The 18,589-nt window shown below is 42.3% G+C and overlaps 1 protein-coding gene and 1 pseudogene across 5 annotated transcripts in view; both read right to left on the bottom strand.

Annotated features, from left to right (window-relative positions):
- The window catches only part of LOC116574179 (phospholipid-transporting ATPase IB), a 595,210-nt gene that overhangs the window by 241,113 nt on the left and 335,508 nt on the right, over nt 1-18,589 (bottom strand). The gene's annotated exons all lie outside the window — the stretch shown is intronic.
- On the bottom strand, nt 4,052-4,169 carry LOC116574623 (annotated as a pseudogene).

The following is an 18,589-nucleotide window of genomic DNA, read 5'->3' as shown; positions in this document are numbered from 1 at the left end:
AGGGGAACGGAGGGGCAGCTAGGCGGGCTGGAAGCGACAGAGAGTGTGAGAGCTTTTTAAAAATACTATTTGTATAAATTGGCCACTATAACAATACACTAACAATTGCTAGTAATAATTTCCTTGTTGATTCAAAGGTTCACTGGACTCACCCAATTTAATACTACAGTCTTAAGGGGTCACTGATGATCTCAGTGTTACACACACTCACACACACACATACTGCACAAAATGTGGTCTCGATTCTCCTATGTTTTAGTATCAAACCTTGAAAAACAATCTTGCCAGTGTCTTAATCCAAGTATTCTACACTTTTATGTGGAATGCATTATCCAAGATTTAAATATGAATAATTTTAGACTAGACACTAGTCATCCCAAGTCACACATATATGGCCCCTAAATCTTGATTTCAAAATCCAAAAAACTTCTCAACAAACAAGAATTCTGGTCAGGGGTGGAGGAGGGCAGGGAATAAACCCGAACGACCAATTTGGGGATGAGGCTCTATATTTATCACTGATCTTCATTACTATTTGACTGGTGACTGCCTTCACCGTTCTGTGAGTCTTCTCTTCTGTCCAGCATAGGAGGCAGAGACCAGCCATTGCACAGTCATGAGCTGTGAGGGAACCTGATATTCTTCATTCACCGAACAAAAACCTTATAACCTGATCCTGCCCGCGCTCTGGCCGTAAATGCTACCCGCGCAGCTGAGGCTCTCAGAGTGGCTCTCTGAGAAAGGGAGGACACCCTGTCTGCCCGAGATCAGTTTACTCCACAACCAGAAAGGGCTCACTTTGAAATAAGTATCCCCTGCTTGGGGGCTCAGAATTTATGCATCTGTACTTGTGTGCATGACAATTTTATTGCATGCCCAGGAAACAGAACAATTAGAGTGGCGCTCCTACAGGAATCTAGCTTCTGGAAACCTAACATCTCCACTAAATGATATAGAATATATGAAGATCTGGGCAAACACATTTGATGTAAAAATTTAATAGGTCGTATGTTGTGAATTACATACAGGTTTATATTCACTGAAGTCAACTGGCTATAGTCTGTTTCTTCCTGTCCTAGGCTGAAAAGAAGGGCCCAGACTAGGAAGGCTGGGATTTAAATAAAAGATATTAGATCCTTCTGTTCCCAGGCTGAAACAGGGATTAGAATAACACATTTAAATACCTTAATGTTTTTAGCACAAAAAGCATTAATTCGATACTCTGCTTCCTTGAAATGCTTTATTAAAGCCCCCCAAACTCTCTTAGGAGTGTCTGCCTTCCTTGGAGTTAACATACATTTATTGTTCTCCACTGCAAATTTCACTAGTATTTCAAAACAGCGTGCCTGGCCTCTGCTGTGGGGACGGTGGGAATAGGAAATAGAACTGAGAGGAAACCTGAGAAGGCTTTGAGTTTTGACATTTCAGAGCAAGCTTATGGCTCCTTCAGGACTAGGGATCATGAGCTCATGCACGACTGAAAATAAATGACGACTAAGACGCTTAACAGAATGATTTTAATTAGACCTGCCCCTCACCTGTTGTAAAGGTCACCTGATTACCAGTCCAATAAGTAAGCCAAACTGTAACTACCTGTACTCTGGAAAAAGTGGGGCAGCCTATCTGCCTCTTGACCTTCAGCTGGGGCCTGATCCAAGCAACCCAGAGCCCTAGAGAGCCACAGGGACAGCAGTGACAGATGCCATGTGCACCCACTCTCACAAATCGGAAAAAATCCAGAGTGGAATTTGTTGGGTGGAAATGCAGAGAAGTTATACAGAGTTCTTTCTTCCAAGAATCATAAACCCCTTCTCAAACCTAAAGCCTCTGGATAATAAGCCACTAATCCTTGATCTCAATAGCAGGAAATGATAATGCTTTTCTGGAGTTACATTTTTCTGAACCCATAGAATATACACCAAGAGTGAACTCTAATGTGAACTATGGAGTCCGAGTGACATGTAGGTTCATCGATTGTAACAAATGTACAGTGTCGGGGGCGGAGAGTGGATGTTGACAGTGGAGTGGGGAAGGCTCTGCCTGTGTTGTAAAATCTCTGTACCTTCTACTCAATTTTGCTGTGACCTAAAACAGTTCTAAAAAATAAAGTCTATTGGGGTTGGGGTTGGGGAAGCAGCAGTATTCTACCATTGCCAAAGCATAACATGAGAATGACTCCTACTGGTTCTCTACATCTGCTAAAATCCTGGGCAGTGACAGAGAAAGACTGACGGACATCAGGCAGGAGGGGCAGGCGGGTCTGGTGGCGGGGCTGGTGCAAGGGTGGGCACAGTGACCGTCCACAGGAAGGTCTGTGTAAAGACAGAACACGAGCCCCAAGACACTGAGCACCCACCGAAATAATCAATCAGAACAGCTAAGTGTAAGAGTAGTCAACTTAATCTACTGCAAGCTTACTTTGTAATTTGCTCTTCTAATTCATTAAGACTATCATAATAGCACTTCTTTGGACAGAGTCTGGTCTGAAATATTGCTGGCTGTGTATTTCTGTCTCCATAATTAGGCTATTAGCTACCTGGTCTTAGGGATTTCTTTTATTCATCTTTAAAACCTGTAGCACCAAATACAATTGTTAACAAACAAATATCTGTTGAGCTGCCCATTTTTAAGCGATTGCTCTGGACTTCAAACACAGTTCTCCTTGGGTCCTCCTTCTTAATTTTAATTGTTCTCATATCACCCTCAAGAATATACTTATAATACTAAAGGAGTAATGATCATCTTTCAGTTTTGATCAAAGAAAAAGGTGGATTAAAGCATTTGTTTATTATAACGCCTGTTCAGAGAAGCCCAAATCCCAACTTTCAAGTCCACCTGGTAGCTACACTTTTCAGAGTAAATTAATATGCCAATCAGATTAATCAGGTTACCGCCTCCCATAAACAATAGATACCACACCTAGAAATCAAGCTTGCCATTTATGTGGTTTGATAGGCGGGGTCGGTGCTACCAGCACCTGCCCTGTTCACCTTGGCTGGCAGCTGCAGTGGACAAGTGAGCAAGACCACACTGCTGTCCGGGCAGAGAGCCTGATGCTGAGACAGTGAGGAGATCAGAACCAGAGCTAGCTACATACAGGCCTGCTTGCATTAGGGCTACAAAAGGGGAGTTCAGAATGAAGAAAGCTCCAACCAAGAAACTTCAGATGTGACAGTCAAGAAATACAATGCAGAAGGTGAGCCATGCCTAAATCTTGCAGTTATATCCACCTCACCGTTGAAAATAGGAGTCATCAACCAAACGGAGCCTCAACTAAGGGAATGTGTTAGGAGAGGCTACAGCAGTGTTATAGCAAGCAAAGTTAGAATGAATATCCTCTTTTTCTATTTCTCACACACAAAGGCATAGTATCTCATTAAGTTGAATTGCTATACTCTAGATAGAATCTAAAACAATGATACCTTCGGTGTTAGAATTTTTCAGACAACGTAACAAAATGACCTGTCACCCACTTAGTGACCCCGTTTCCAAGGCAAAGTGACAAGTGCACGCCAGATCTTCCTTTGGGCTCCAGGGATACCCAGGTGATAAAAGCATGCACTGTGCCCAGTGAAGCTTTTTGTTTTTGTTTTTGTTGTTGTTGTTTTGTTTTTGCTTTCTTCCCTCTGAATCCTATGGCCTACACCCAGATTCTATTACCTGAGGTCCAAGGTGACCCTAACCTACATGTGGGGAAAGCCTTTAGGATCCTGTGGGTTGCTTAGAAAATCCTACCCTTCTTACAACAGCCCCCCACCCCCTTCCTCATCCCATGGAGAGCCGGTTCTCTTTCAGGTTTTTGGTGTGCTCTGTGTTCAGGCTGCGGAGGAGGGAGGATAGAGCTCAGGTAATGACCACGTGTGATCAGAGGAACATTCAGGAGGGATGGTGGGGAATGCTTCATGTGAGAGAAATCCACAGATAGGGCAGAACTGGCATCCTTGCCTCCACTCATATAGACAACCTCCCTGGTTCTGGGTTCTTGCCTCTGTGACCAATGCCGAGGGTTTCTAATGTTTCTTAAGCTCTAGAACCTATACTGCTTTCTTTAGAAAAAATGAAATGTTTCATAAATTTGTATATCATCCTTGTGCAGGAACCATGCTGATCTTCCCTGTATTTTCCATGTATTCTTCCAATTTTAGTATATGTGCTGCCAAAGTGAGCATTCAAACTTAACCTCTTAAGTTGAAAGCAAAAGCAATATTTTGTTATTTTACAAAAATAATAATAGTCAAAAAGGAGCAGCAGCAAGTGCTAATTTAACACTACTTATTCATCAGTAACAGAGCTACGTGCCCTCCACACACTGGCTGATTTAATCCTCAGTGCAACTCTGAGAAGTCAGGAGCATCACCCTGACCAACTCAAGGGCGAGAAAACTAAGCTCAGAGTGGTTGACACAGTGTGTCCAAGGTCAGGTAACCTAACAAGTGGCCACAACAGGACCTAACCACAGCTGTCTCACCCCAGGTCTGCCTGCTCAGCCACCCAGCTCTACTGGAGGCTACTGTGCAAACACCAGCTCCACCTTGTTCTGCTGCTGGGCCAGCCCAGGCTGGGGGCCAGGGCACATGCAAGGGATCAGCTATGCCCAGCCCTATGGGAGGCCCACAAAGTTACCTGATCCTCAGTCTCTGTTCTCGCTTTTGACTTGTGACTGTCCCCACTGCCACATGCCTCATGGAGACCAAATGCACACTAAAGGTGAGCAAGCATTCTGAAAGATGGGGGAAAAATCCACGTCTTGGCTTCTACTTGACTCAGATTAAGTGACCACCACCCCTCATCACCATCCAGGCTCCATGCTAGTCCTGGCTAAGAAGGTCCTCCCCCAAGTTCCTGGCTTCAGGGCCTCCTAGGGTTTCCGGAACAAGAGACAGCAGAGAAGAAAATTTTGCCTTGTGTGTCCCACACTCCCTCAAAGTCCTGCATCAGACTGCTTTCATGTAGAACTTTACATAATTTCTTTATATACCAACCCATGAAATTGCATACTAATTCACACTAACATTCATACATACTGAATATGAATGTATGAAAACACAAGTAAGACTGTGAGTTCTTGCAGGGTAAAGATTACGTCTTCCGTTTTTAATTGGTCATGCATCCAACAAAGTGCTTGGCACATCATGGCGGCTGCTAAGTTTCCCTCCACGGATCACATTGCAAGAATAATAGAAGCAGTTCTGCTAGATGCTGTGAGGGAAATGGAGCACATGGAGGTCTGGAGCAGCAGCGAACGAGTGGGAACAAAGAACAAACAATGGTCAGCACACCTCTCTTAGAAGCTTTGTCCCTGGGCGAAATTGGGAGTTAAAGTGGGGAAAGCCTGCCTCTGCAGATGGAATTGTAATAATATCAGAGTTTTGCTTGAATGGTTAGAACTGTGTAATTAGCTTAGTCTGTCGTCATACCCTAATATCAGGTCAGCTGTTCATTAAACACATTACAAACACCAAAAAATGTGCAACTGCCATAAGCATGATCTCCCCATGATCAACAAACATGGAAGCACAATTCTTTCTCGTTTGTGTATGAGAAATAGTTTTTCCTCTTACTCTTGTCTCTCGAAGTGAAATGAAACAGTAAATAACTCAATAGGGATACAATTAATAAAATAGAAGTCCATAATCCATTTTACTCTTCCCAAAGAAAATGGACAGAATTGGTAAAAGACAAATTTCAAACAAGCCTAACTATGTAAAATAACACCAATGAATAAGTCAAACACAGAATGAACCCCAGGTCACGATCCCAGGGTCCTGGGATGGAGGCCTGCTCAGAGGGGAGTCTGCTTCTCCCTCTTCTGCTCCCCCTGTTTGTGCTCTCTCTCTCTGTGTCAAACAAATAAATAAAATCTTAAAGAAAAACCAAAACTACCCCCTCCAGCAGATGACCACTTTCAGTTAACCTAAAAATCCCAATGAACTTTGTCATTATGTATTCTTTCACATCACAGATGATGTGTTGCTATAGTAAAAAATAAAATCTAAAAAGCACTTTATCTCTAAAAGGATGATTAAATATTATTTTAAAAAAGTTAAACTAAAACCTGAACTTGTTTATATCTGTTCTGAACAAATTTTAAAGATAAGACATCGCTGCCTACTTTTGGACATCAGACAATTCTTCAGGACACTCTACTTACCTGGGACTTTATGTGAGCTCCAAAAATCTACGTAAAGTTCTTTTAAAATTTAAGATATTAATTTTTACTCAAAGAAAAATATTTTCAATATTATTGAAAAGAAGTTTTGGCTGACTTTTATGAAGCTAGCTATATATATAAGCCATTAAATCAGATTAGTAAAAGCTCAAAAAAGTCACATAGGGTTTCTTCCATTTGAAATATTTAAAACTTTCCAAAGAAGCAAACAGAAAGCCACTGCTTCCTGGAAAGATAACAGTCTGCTGGGTCTGGGCAGGGAGCACAGCACTGAACGTGTTCTGTTTGACTTGCTCTCCGATAATCCGAGCAGTAGAAAAGCAGACGCCAGGCCAGTTAGTTGAATAAACCACCAATGCTCTTTGTCAGCTTTCTTTGCACATTCTGGAACTCTTTATTGGCAGGTAATGAAGTTCAGGTCATAATAGCACAAAGGAAAATGTATTGAATAATCCAGCTACATCGACTGTAGCAAACTAGCTAACCAATGTAAATGCATCGGGCAATTAAGTTAGATTTGTAAGGATAGCCTGATGCTTTTGAGGTGCTACAGCACCTGATGGGGGGGGGCTCTCAATCTTGACGGAGTCAGATGGTGTCAGCGGTGTGCCTAACAGCTCTTGGATCAAGTCAGACACACATGAGGCTAAATGCAAGTGGAGTGATTTCTTTTTTCAAATCCTTGAGTGAATGAAGGAGAGAAGAGTATGCGTGAAGGCTGGCTTAATACACTTTAATGGTCATTAGGAAATAGCCATTCTCTATTTCTTCCAGATGCTCTGTCAACTAAGGAAGCAGACTTTTCTTTAACTCTGAGGGCCAAGTTTTGACACACGTGGTGCTTCTCTCTCTCTCCTTTTTTTTTTTTTTTTTTTTTGGTGTGTGTGTACACCCACCCACCAAGCACAGTGGCAAAGGAGACCCTTCCCACACTCAGGGAGCTGCTTCTCTCCAGAACGTTATCCCACGAGACTCAGGGCGCTGCCAGTTCTCATGACAACATGTCTCCAAGACAGAAGCTGGGAAACATCATCACAGACATGGGGAGTCCATCCTCCATCCATCCATGCTGAGGATAATTTTTTCTCTGTGCTCCGCTGACAAAGGACAGCACCGCACTCACTGTTTTGCAATATACCCCAATGTTCACCTCAATACTGGCCCATGGCTGGCACTCAGAGAATATTTGTGCACCCTTTTCCCCCACTAGGATGAGTCTCCAAATTTACAGCAACACACGGCTCTAGAAGGCAGAGCACTGTATTCATCAAAGGGAAGGGGAAGTGAATAACCACACAACCAGAGTGTCTGGCCAACACTCCTGTGAATCAGCACTGAGCTGGGCGGCTATTCAGCCGCCAGCTCAAGCTAAAGATGGTTTTCTGGATGTGCGTGTGGGTTGAGCCAAAGGCAGCCATGGGACCAGCTGTGGGACCAGCTATGGGACCTAGGCATTTTCACTCAGGCTGCAAGTCCCAGTGGGCATACTCCAGGTCTGCTTGGGATGCCCCTTCCCAGATTTACCTGCTTTTTTGCCTATACGGTGTTCTTAAACATGCTGGGGCAGTACCCGCTGTTCCAATAAGAGCACTAAGTCCTGTCTACACCACTCCAGCCAGCTGAACTTCAGGGGAAAATTGCCAGAACCCGAGCGAGCAGCTGAAGACACACTGGAGGCTGGTGAGTCCGCAAAACACAAACCTACAAACAAAAACACAACAAAACAAAAACAAAAGCGAAACAAAACAGAAAACTGTAGCTGTCTTCCTCTGTGCTAGTGCTGAGAGGAAAGGGAGCAGATGGCGGGCCAAACCGACCAAAGGACAGCCCAGGAGAAGGGAAGAGCTTGAACAGAATTTGTCAAAAACTAAATACAACAGAAATACACAAGTCGACGTGTGGGTCAATAAGCACCCTACCCTACTACCAACACGCCTAGACAGGACTGTACGTAGCTTCTGAACGGGCAATCAACTGCAAGAACGTCTGATAAGAAAGTAGATGGGTCAGTAGACGCAGTGCTGGGTCACCGACAGCCCTGAGAGCACCGTCCCTAAGTACCATACCGTCAAGAACGCCATAGACCTAAAATGTGTCCCGCGGAACAGGGACATATGTCCATGGTGTACCACCAAACGAAGACAGCAGGCGGAGAGACTGCACGCCCAGCGGCGTCAGTTTGGGACAACCAGGAAGGAGACACACATGGACATGCCGAGAGAGAAGTGCAGAAGAAAACGACTGAGAAAGTGTTTGCTTCTGACAAGCACAGATTTAGGAGAATTATTCCTTCCCTTTTGTTCTCTGTGTTTCACATGTTAAATAGGTACTACTATTATCAGGACAAAGCAAGTAAGTTCTTAAAAACAAAAGCCAATTAAATACCCTTTGAGACCTTACTCAATTGGACTCCTCCTTAAAACCTTCATGGTTACCTTTGCCCTTGAGCGTAGCCATTTGGGTTGTGTTACATGGTAGGATATCTACAGGCTCACAGAATTAGGCTCCACGTTCTAAATACCAAAACACATGGAAAAGTCCCGCAAAACAAGAGGCTGATATTTCTTGACACCCTGCCTCTATGCCTCCCATTCCAGGCACCATCTCTTCCCTATAGTCTCAGCCTCACTAAACATTGGCTGATGAGGCTGAATTCAAAATAAGCCAAGGGGGTGGGATTAACTTAGTTCCCTCCAAATAAATATGGAATCGGTTGTAAGAGACTCGGGAACCTCCCACCCACCCCCCCCTCCAGATCAATAACACATAGGCAGTAGGCTACGTTTCATCAGGAAAATGTGGAGTTTGTGCCCTGAAGACAGCAGTGCTGGTTGTGAGCTCACCAGCACCCTGTGCACATGCCCCTGAGCCTCTCTCAGTTTTCCAGGACACTGTGACACAGGCCCAAAGCTCACTTTAATTTCAGACCCTGCACAAATAGAACAGCAAATTCTCAGGCTTCAAAAACAGATACAGTGCTTCCATGTTACTTTACGGAACTACCAATGTAATCCCAAAAGGACTTCTATGCTTTTCCAGAGCATCTCTTTCAAGATAGAAATTTTCTATACAAGTAGGAACTCTTGACACACAAATAATTATTTTTAAAGTAAACTCAGATGTCACTGATCATGAGACAGTATTACAGTTATCTCAAGTAATTCATTCTTCTCAATAATGACCCAAACTTCCTGTTTTAATTTCCTTTTCATTTTTAAAGAAAAACTGCCGAAAGCCCGTGGGTTTGTTGCCCTCCACTACTGTCTACACAGCAGCCTTGCCCTACTCAGAAGGCCACTCTTCCTACGGTACTTTCTTGAATTCCTGAGGATCCCCCTCTAGGAATGAGTCTAAGTATAGTATATCACCATTCCAGAAGCTTCCCAATCACACTTTAGAAGGTGATGGGTATACGTCCATTACTTTGCAGTGAAGGTTTCATGGGTGCTTGCATTTGTCCAAATATCAAATTGCACACATTAAGCATGGGCCGTTTTTATTTCTACATTATACCTCGACGAAGCTGCTAAAGACATGTAACTGAAATGGACTCTGAGAGCGTTGTGTCTAATGAGGCTTCTTCCTCCCTGACAAAGCCCATGTCCCATCCCCTACCCACCCACCGTCCGGCCGCCCTGCTTCTCCTCCTGACCAAGCTGCTCCTTCAGTCCCCTATCTCCTCCCTCCGCTAACTTCTACTCCATTTTGCAGACCGGCGTCAGTGTCCCCTCCGCCTTGGGAGAGGTCTCCACCAACCCCACCAACCCAAGCTCGCCCGCCAGTCTCCTCTACGTCCTGGAGCCCCTGGTAAATTCCTTAATCAGCACACTCCACCTCATGCCCCTGAAACGACCGTTTATGTGTCCGTCTTTCTCAAGGAACTACTTCCTAGGAGGCGAAGACTGTTTCCTTTTGTTCAACATGTGGCACAAACAGTACCAGTGATAATAAGAAAGTCAACTGCTAACTCACGGAAACGAATCTAGTTTCCTGTCCATAAGAACTGCTCTTAGAACGTCCGTCTCTTGGGCGTTATCATTCCATTGTCCTCTAACGACAAACACCAGTTACTCCACGTAGTTGAGATTTCAGACTTCACAGAAATTTGGGCATAGGACCCGAATGGGTTTCCACATTCCGATTTCCACACTTGGAGATGGAAGTGCCTATGGGATGTATGTGTGGTGGCGATGGTAGGGGTGGCTCTTTGTAAATGCTGAGAATGTTAAAATAAAAAGAGGAAGAAGAAACATTCTGAAAATGTTACGACCCAAACCAGAATAGCTGCTAATACAAACAGGCCCCTTCCCAAATGTAAGCGGGTCACAAGTAATGGCTCAGCTCAAAGCGGCCGCAACGATACTGTTTACTCTCCATTTGGGGCTTAAAAGCATTTTCGTTGATGAACAGGCCCCGAAGCAGAAACATCTAAACCCAGGCTAATGCCCAGCAGAGCAGTAACTTCTTTTGATTAATTTACCAGGACTGAAAGCACAAGAAAGAGATCAAACCACGTTCTGTACTTAACAATTAAACAAGCAGCCGATGCCTCCAGGATGGTGTATGTCAGGATGAAAGCCGGTTGGGGTCGAATGAAAAAGCAACAAATCTCTTACATTGATTAATGCTTATAGGATTTTTTCCCCTTTCAATGTCATAACATTTCATTCAATGGTCAAACCGAAGAGTTTATATAACATTGAAAACAGAAAAAAGTTCCAAAAGCCTAAGAAAGTTCAGATGTGTAGTGAGGAGAAAAATCAGGTCAGTTCTTCAGAAACTTCAAAACCATTTGGTGGAACTCTGAGGAGTCTGCTGAAAAAATCTTCCCCGTGAAATAGCACGGGGGAGAATCTCATCACCTCCTCTTGTGGAAAAATAATTTCCCTACTATGAGATTTTCTTAATTTATATTATTTAGTCCATTCACAGTGTTCCATACTATTTATTATACACTGTTTGAAAACAGAGCCAAAATATAGTACAAATGTATCTCTACTTAACTCTTTTAATTGGAATTTAAACCAAATTAATGCTCAAATCACTATGAACAATGAATATGTTTACAGTTAACCCTCAGATTTTCTGAATTAGCTAAATCAAGTTTTTAGAATCCAATGACTCTCCTTGTCAGAAACAAAACTAACTTAGATACTTGTAGCAAAGTAACTGAGCTAGGCCAGCTAAAATTGTCATATTGCTGAAAAGCCACAATTTTCTAATTTTAGATCCCCAAGGAACATTTCTTAGCGACTTCAATATTACCTTAACGAATTTACTGGTGTGTTTGGGGGCTACCCCTTACTTCCCTTTCTTAATTTATAAAATGGGGATGACGGTGAACGCCTTACAGGATTTTATGATTAAATGGCATAGTAATACATAAATCATAAATCTTTAAACTCTATCATATTACCTCCCTTCCATATACTCCACACCAGTCTATGCTAGATTATTTGCAGAGCAGTCCCTCTCCTTAGAATGCAACCCCTTGTGGCTAAATTCCCCCTCGACGTCTGGGGCTTGCCTCCTCCGTTTTCACACAGATCTCACCGTATCATAAGGGCTCCTACGCAGGCAGCCTTCAGGGCAAAGATTGTTCGGTGAAGGTTCTCTGGTATGTGGAAGACATTATGATACCCTTTACTATGTCTGCCGAAAAATTAAAATTGAATCCCTTAGTGTTTTTAAACTCTTATGTGGAAACACCACAAAATTTGGAAATACAAACCTGAAAGCTGACTCTTTTACTGACCTTCCCACAGTTCTTTCCTTCTTACAGAGATATAGGAGCCTAAAGAGCACACACAACTAGACATGCTTTCCTACTCAGACGCTCTGGCTCTGACGGGCTCTGATCCCTTATTACTACTAATGGAGAGAATAAATGCGCTGTAGTTGAAGTGAATATAAGTTTCTACTGATCCCCATTTCTGATCTCATATATGTGCACAGAAACACAAAAACTACCATTCTAAGTCTTCTCAAAGATGGTAACATCCTCCCTTGTCAAAAACTACTTGAAAAACTCCTGGGTGAGATCAGGAAGCACAAGGAAGAAGGATCTCATTTTACAGAGGAAGTAGAGGAGCACAGCCCAGATGGAACATGGTCCTCTGTGGGCTCTGGGATTCCCCCGGCTGGAACTAAACACATCCTCTCTAAGCAGCTCTGGTCACAGGGGTATTTTGAAAACACAGGCAGAAAAGCTGGAGATGATACCACAATGCTGAAGTATAGAATTAAGAAATACATGTGAATTTTTCCACAGTGATTTTAACTCTGGATGTTAAAAAAAAAAAAAAAAAAAAAAAAAAAAAAAAAAAAAAAAGGCTTTCCCTTGAACCTGTTTATACAGCTCAGTCTTAAATGTACTTCTCTCTAAATAGTCTTCAGCTGGAATGGTCAGATTTTTAGCTATTGAAGAAACGCTTTGCTACTGTTGTGGGGCAGATCTATCATCTGTCCAGGAGAGAGAATGTGCTAGGAAAGTTCCCTCTCAGTACGTGATCATCAGAATCTCCAACAAGTGAGCAGGGAACATTATAGACTCAGCCTGGCTTAATTTTCTTCTAACTATAATGAAATTTCACAAATATTTGAGCAACTATAGTATACTAAGTGACCTCAAATACTTTTCTTTAAAAAGAGATAATTATGTGCACAAAAAGGGATTGTGAAAACGCCCTAGTTCAACTTCAAATTCTTTCAACGGTTTCATATGCCCTCTTCTTATTTTCCAGGTTAAATAACCAAGAGAGATGCCCAGACCCTGTCATCCATTCTGTGTCAAGTCTATGTCAGTATGCAAATCTCTACAGCCTGAATGCTCTGTACAAGTCTTCCTTGTTATCCCTGAAGTTGTTTGTTTTGGGGATTTTAGTCTTGAGTGGGCTTTTACCATTAGTTCATTGAGCATGCCGTTAAGCAAGCCAATTTCAGCTGAAAAAGTGAGGAATACGAATTGCACTATCTGGATTTTAAAGTCTTTTCTGAAGAAAATTTGCTCTGGAGGATCCTCTTTGGTACTGAATGGCATTTTTACAAAGGTTCACAGCAGAGGAATGAGAAGTCATTCCCCTAAGGTACCCAGAGTATGGTGAAAACAATACAGGGCACAAACATAGGATTTAGTCAGCCTTATGCTTGGCATTCTGTCAAAGCTGGGCAAGTCTATTCTTACACTATTTCTCTCTTACTAAAATATCCTTTTTAGCAAGCATGTGTGCACACACACACAACACACACACACACACACACACACACACACACACACCCTAAATAAACCTAGGAAACCGAACTAGAGGATGAAACTCAGGTGTGTATTTGTTTGCTTAAAAACAATCTTATTTTTAAAAGTTCTACTAGTGCCTAGAAATTAATCCTGGCACTTATTTAATTCACATGACAGTCACTTCATTCTTTAAATAGGACCCACTGCCCTATCTTTTATCAACTCTATCTTGGCTGAATTCATATTTACTTCTATGTGAAAGCACCCCAGCACACGCCCAGTCATAGGAAAATTCCATACTCAGTCACAGGGTGGAAGCGGAGCTCAGAGCAGAGATGGACTTAGAAGAAGCAAATGAGATATTCTAAGTCCTTGTGAGACATTCCTGAAAATGATGCTAGATCAAATTCAAGCATCTCCTGTGCATTTTTTAGAACCAAAACAGGATATAAATAAAGATAAGTTAAATGGACAATTTGCTTTAAATTCTAGGCTGGCTTCCCTGTCACTGAGCATGACACTTCCCACTGACGTCAGTCAGCTTGCAGCATAACGCACATGGCTCGTCATCAGCCTCAGGAGAATAAGGGGGGAAGTGAATTATATACTATCATCCCTCCCACCTAAGCCCTACAGTTCACAAGCCAAATCTGAGCTGGTGGGTCCCTTACCCTAGCACTGTCCTACAGATACATACTCCTCTCGATCGTATAACACAACCAGAAAAGCACTACAGCTTTCTCCAAGGGTGTTCATATAACACTGAGTAAGTGTAAGGCAGACAAATGCTGATTTGGTACAATGATACACTGCAAAATGATTACCACCACAGTGTTACCTAACAACTGCCTCATGTCACATAATTGCTGGCTTTTCTGTGGAGGGAATGGTGCAGATCTCCTCTCTGGGCAACTTTCAAGTCTCTAACACAATACCATTAGCTCTGATGACCATGCTGTACATTAGATCCCCAGAACTTATTCATCTTACAATTGCAAGTTTCTCTTCTCTGACCAAACCCTCCCCTTCCCCCTCCTCCCCAACTGCTGGTCACTGCCATTTTGGTCTCTCATTTTAGGAGTTCGGCTTTCTCAGATTCCATGTATAAGTGGTATCACACAGTATTTGTCTTTCTCTGACTTAATGATTTCCCTCTGTATTGTCTGCAAGACATGGGACCGTATTTAAAAAAAAACAAAAACAAACAAACAAAAAACTAGGTTCTTTCCTCTGAAAACGCAATCTAGCAAAGATAAGAAAACTCCAGTATACCCCTTGGGATGAACTCACTTTTGGTTTTACAGCATGCCTTGTAAGGAGCCAGTTATTACAAACACTGTCTGGGGCAGGTTACTCACAGTCACAGTGGCTTTTGAGATTTCTAATCAAGGTCACATATATAAGGACACACGTGGGTTGGGATCACTAATGCCATCTGGATTCTCAGTGTAATTATCAGCTTGCTATTAACCTCCTAATTGTTAATATCACTGACGGAACTGAAGTGATCTCATAATCTCAAACTATGGAACCCTGTGTGTAAAAGTGAAGTCCTGCCCTTCCTCCATCTTAGTCCTTTCAAAAGGGCCAAGGAAAGTGCAGTCTAAATGAAATGTCCAAAAACACATTTGTACATACAGCGTGCATTTCCTACTAGCATCTGTGACCCCACAGACCTGCATATTTGGCTGATGCATACATCTAAGGGAGGCAGGAAAGAGAAGCAGGAGGGTGAATGCAAGTCTTACCGTTTATTTTACTACGGATGAAAACGGATGAGAATGAAGAAAAATAGTCTGCCTCCAGCTTCAGGGCTAAATCACATCTATTACAGTCATAGCAGTTTATAAGCCAAGGAACCAGAAAGAATTGGGCAGCTGCCCAAGAAAATTCAGACTTGGGGTGAACGGACTGCAGTCTTTTCCCTTTCATAGGATCAGGGCACATACTGGGGGATGTTGGTTTACAAAAATTGCTAAACCAGACCCACAATAGAAGATAAGTAATGACTTTAAAAGCTTCTGGTATACTATAAAAGACAGTATATACTTCTTCTTTCATAAGTAATAGATGTAGTCACAGGATTAACTTCCATCCTACAACATTTCAAAGACTTGCCTTATAACCTGCAATATGCTTTCCAAGGACATTCCATCAACGAATAAATCAACCGTTAACTGATGGTGTACATGCTCCTCAGAGGACCTTCACCTCATTCATCAATACAGGTTTTCATAACTAATTAGCATTCTCGCTAAGGTTCAGAAAAACTCCGCAACAGGTGAAGGGGATGAAATTGATCAGCTTGCTGAAAGCTTCAGAACAAATCACTGCAGAGCTCTTTCAATGGTGCTGCTTGACACCTCAAGACACATTTGTCTGATGTTTCTTTAAGCTTTTCCAGTCCCACATCTGCCAGAACCTGATGCAACTTCCACCATTACAAATGAAAAATGTGACTGGTAAATTCTGTATGTAAGAGCAAAGTAATGTTCCCAGATTCTGTGGCCACCCACAGTGGGAGCAAGTCCCATTATCTCCTGTGTATCAAGCTTATTCTCTGAGCTTCCTTTCCTATGACCGGACCATCCGCCACTCTGCTAGAATCTTACCAGAATTTCTCCCTCGTAACACCATCTCCTTTCGTATTATTCTCCTGGGGCTGCCACCACAAAATCCCATAAACTGGCTTAAAACAGAGCAATGTATTATCTCACAGTTCTGGAGGCTAGAAGTTTTACTTAGGTCAAGGGCTGGGTTGTTTCCTTTTGAGGACTGTGAGGGACAACCTCTTCCATGCCTCTCTCTTGGCTCCTGGTGGTGTATGGTAGCAATCTGTGGCATTCCGTGGCTTGCAGAAAACTTACCCCAATTTCTCCCTTCATCTTTACATGGTGTTTTCCCTGTGTGCCTGGGTTCAAGTCTCTCCTTTATAAAAGGGGAGTCCTAGGATAAGAGAGACAATTCAACTCATAACACCCCTACATCTTACACCTCTTCAGAAATCTTCTACCTCCCAAAATGGAAACTGATTCCCCCAGAAAAGACCCCCAGCTCTTGTGTGCACTACACCTCGCCCCACCTTCCAGATCTTTGAGATTGAGAAGGACAGAAGTGGCCTCTCTTAAACCTCCAAGGGTCACTTCCAAACCACTGCTTCTTCTACCTGCTCTCAAAATCCCGGGCTATGAGGTCCCACTTCATATTCCCAGAGTGAATGTCCAAAAGATTCACCACCAATAAAAAAAGTCAGGAGGATTCAAGTAAGTCAAATTAGTCCCTACCTTGTCAGGCAACTATCTGGTGTTGAAATACCAACAATACCAAATGTCCCTCTTTGTTATCTTCTTTAGTCACATGGTCATTGTGGACATTAACAATGTATTTTACATGGGTAGCTCATCTCCTATACCTCATATGTACGTCAAGCAATGTGACTCTTAGAAATACCTCTAAGAAAGGTTGCTGGGATTTCTGTTGATAATCATCCAGACCTCCTGAATGTCTACAACAAAGAATGAGAGGAAGGCAGGCACCTGCCCTCAGGTATGGTGGACTCAGGTTCAGGCATCTCCAGAGCCTTGTCAAAGTTCTCACAGCCAAGGAGGCAGATCCAGCCTCAGAACACAATTCTCCTGAGTCCTGGGTCTAGTGCCCTTCCTGAACGTGTCATGACATTGAGCTCTCATTTCATAAAAGTTGCATTTTAGTTGAATCAATAATTAAATTTTCCTAAGTTTTTACATTTAAGAACTAAAATTTTGCTTGAGAGTATGTCTCAGCTATCTCAGGGACACTTCTATTCTGGATACTCTGCTCATTAACTGCTGATTACTACCAAGGGAGAGCATCACTCCTAATATTTTGAGACACTAACCAACAATCTGATTTCAACTTCACACATTATCAGCATTCTTAGAATGTTGAATTTACATCCAGTACTCATCCAAATTTCCATGATTTTCTTGGAATCAGTTGATGTTTAAACTATTTTTTTCAGACAAACTAAAACACGAGAACTCATTTTATTCTTAAGTTATTTTCTTATGGAAGTTCTGAAAAACTGTATGTGTTGGTAAATGTCTGCTTTTTAAAATGCATTTAAGATAGCTATATTTAAGAAAGGTGAAACACAGTCTTATGCACAGGAAGGAATACTTAAAGATTGGCTTTCTTGTTTTGGCCAAGGGGTCTGAGATTCTCACATTTCTTGGCCTTCTAGGAAAAAAATCTAAACTTCTATGTGATATAATTACCTGATATCTTATATCAATAACTGACACCCCAAGTTAGATTACAGATTAATCCAGTTGGACTATACAGGTATTTGTGTAACTAGAAACCCCTATGGCTGAACCTCTCTTTAGCTTCTGCTTAGCAACAAATAGGAGACTAACTGTCTTTCCTGCCAACCTGGACTTGCCTACTCTAAACCTTTTTGTGGGTATTACAATGACCACCCCCTCCACCAAGCCCCACAGTGAAGCGATCTACAGCTTCTCCTGCCTCCCTCTTGGATCTTCAACCTGATATTGTCTCCTATATTTCCCTGAGGTCCATCTCTATTGATGGACCCCACTATCATAGGATCAATTCAGACCTTCCTCTCTTCTGCTGTTACACCCCCATCCTTCCTGGTGCTTGTCACTTTCTACCAATGGCCGCCTTCTGGTCTCCTCAGCTCTTTAATAGTGAAATTATGGAAACCAAAACAAACACTGCTGTGTGTCTTCTCCACCAAACAAGCCATCTCTTTATTGAGGATGAGCAACATAGGTGGTCCCTAATGGTCCTTTCATTGTCATGTAACGTGGGGGTCCAGTGGATACTTCCAAAGATTGCTATTCTTTGGCATTTTACTATGCATGTCTTCTGTTCACTTGGATTCTGCATTTCACATTATTTTTCCCCAGTTGCGCTGAGTGTGCATTTCCCAAGCTGTATCTCATTTTGTTATTTCCTGCTCATATTTTTAATCTCCTAAAGGTATAATTATAATATTTCTGTCCTTCCAGGTTTTTGAAATCTCCTCTGATTTGGGATCATCTGCCAACTTCATTAACATAAGTTTATTTCTCCTAAAATAAAATGGGATACAGCTTACAAATCCCAATAACATCAAGCTACAAGTGGTAACCCTGCCATTTAGGATACATTTTATTTACTGTCTCTCTACTATTTTCCAT

Source organism: Mustela erminea, chromosome 15 (genome assembly GCF_009829155.1).
Source record: "Mustela erminea isolate mMusErm1 chromosome 15, mMusErm1.Pri, whole genome shotgun sequence".
In the NCBI taxonomy this organism is placed as follows: Eukaryota; Metazoa; Chordata; class Mammalia; order Carnivora; family Mustelidae; genus Mustela; species Mustela erminea.
This window is presented reverse-complemented; position numbering and strand designations above follow the sequence as displayed.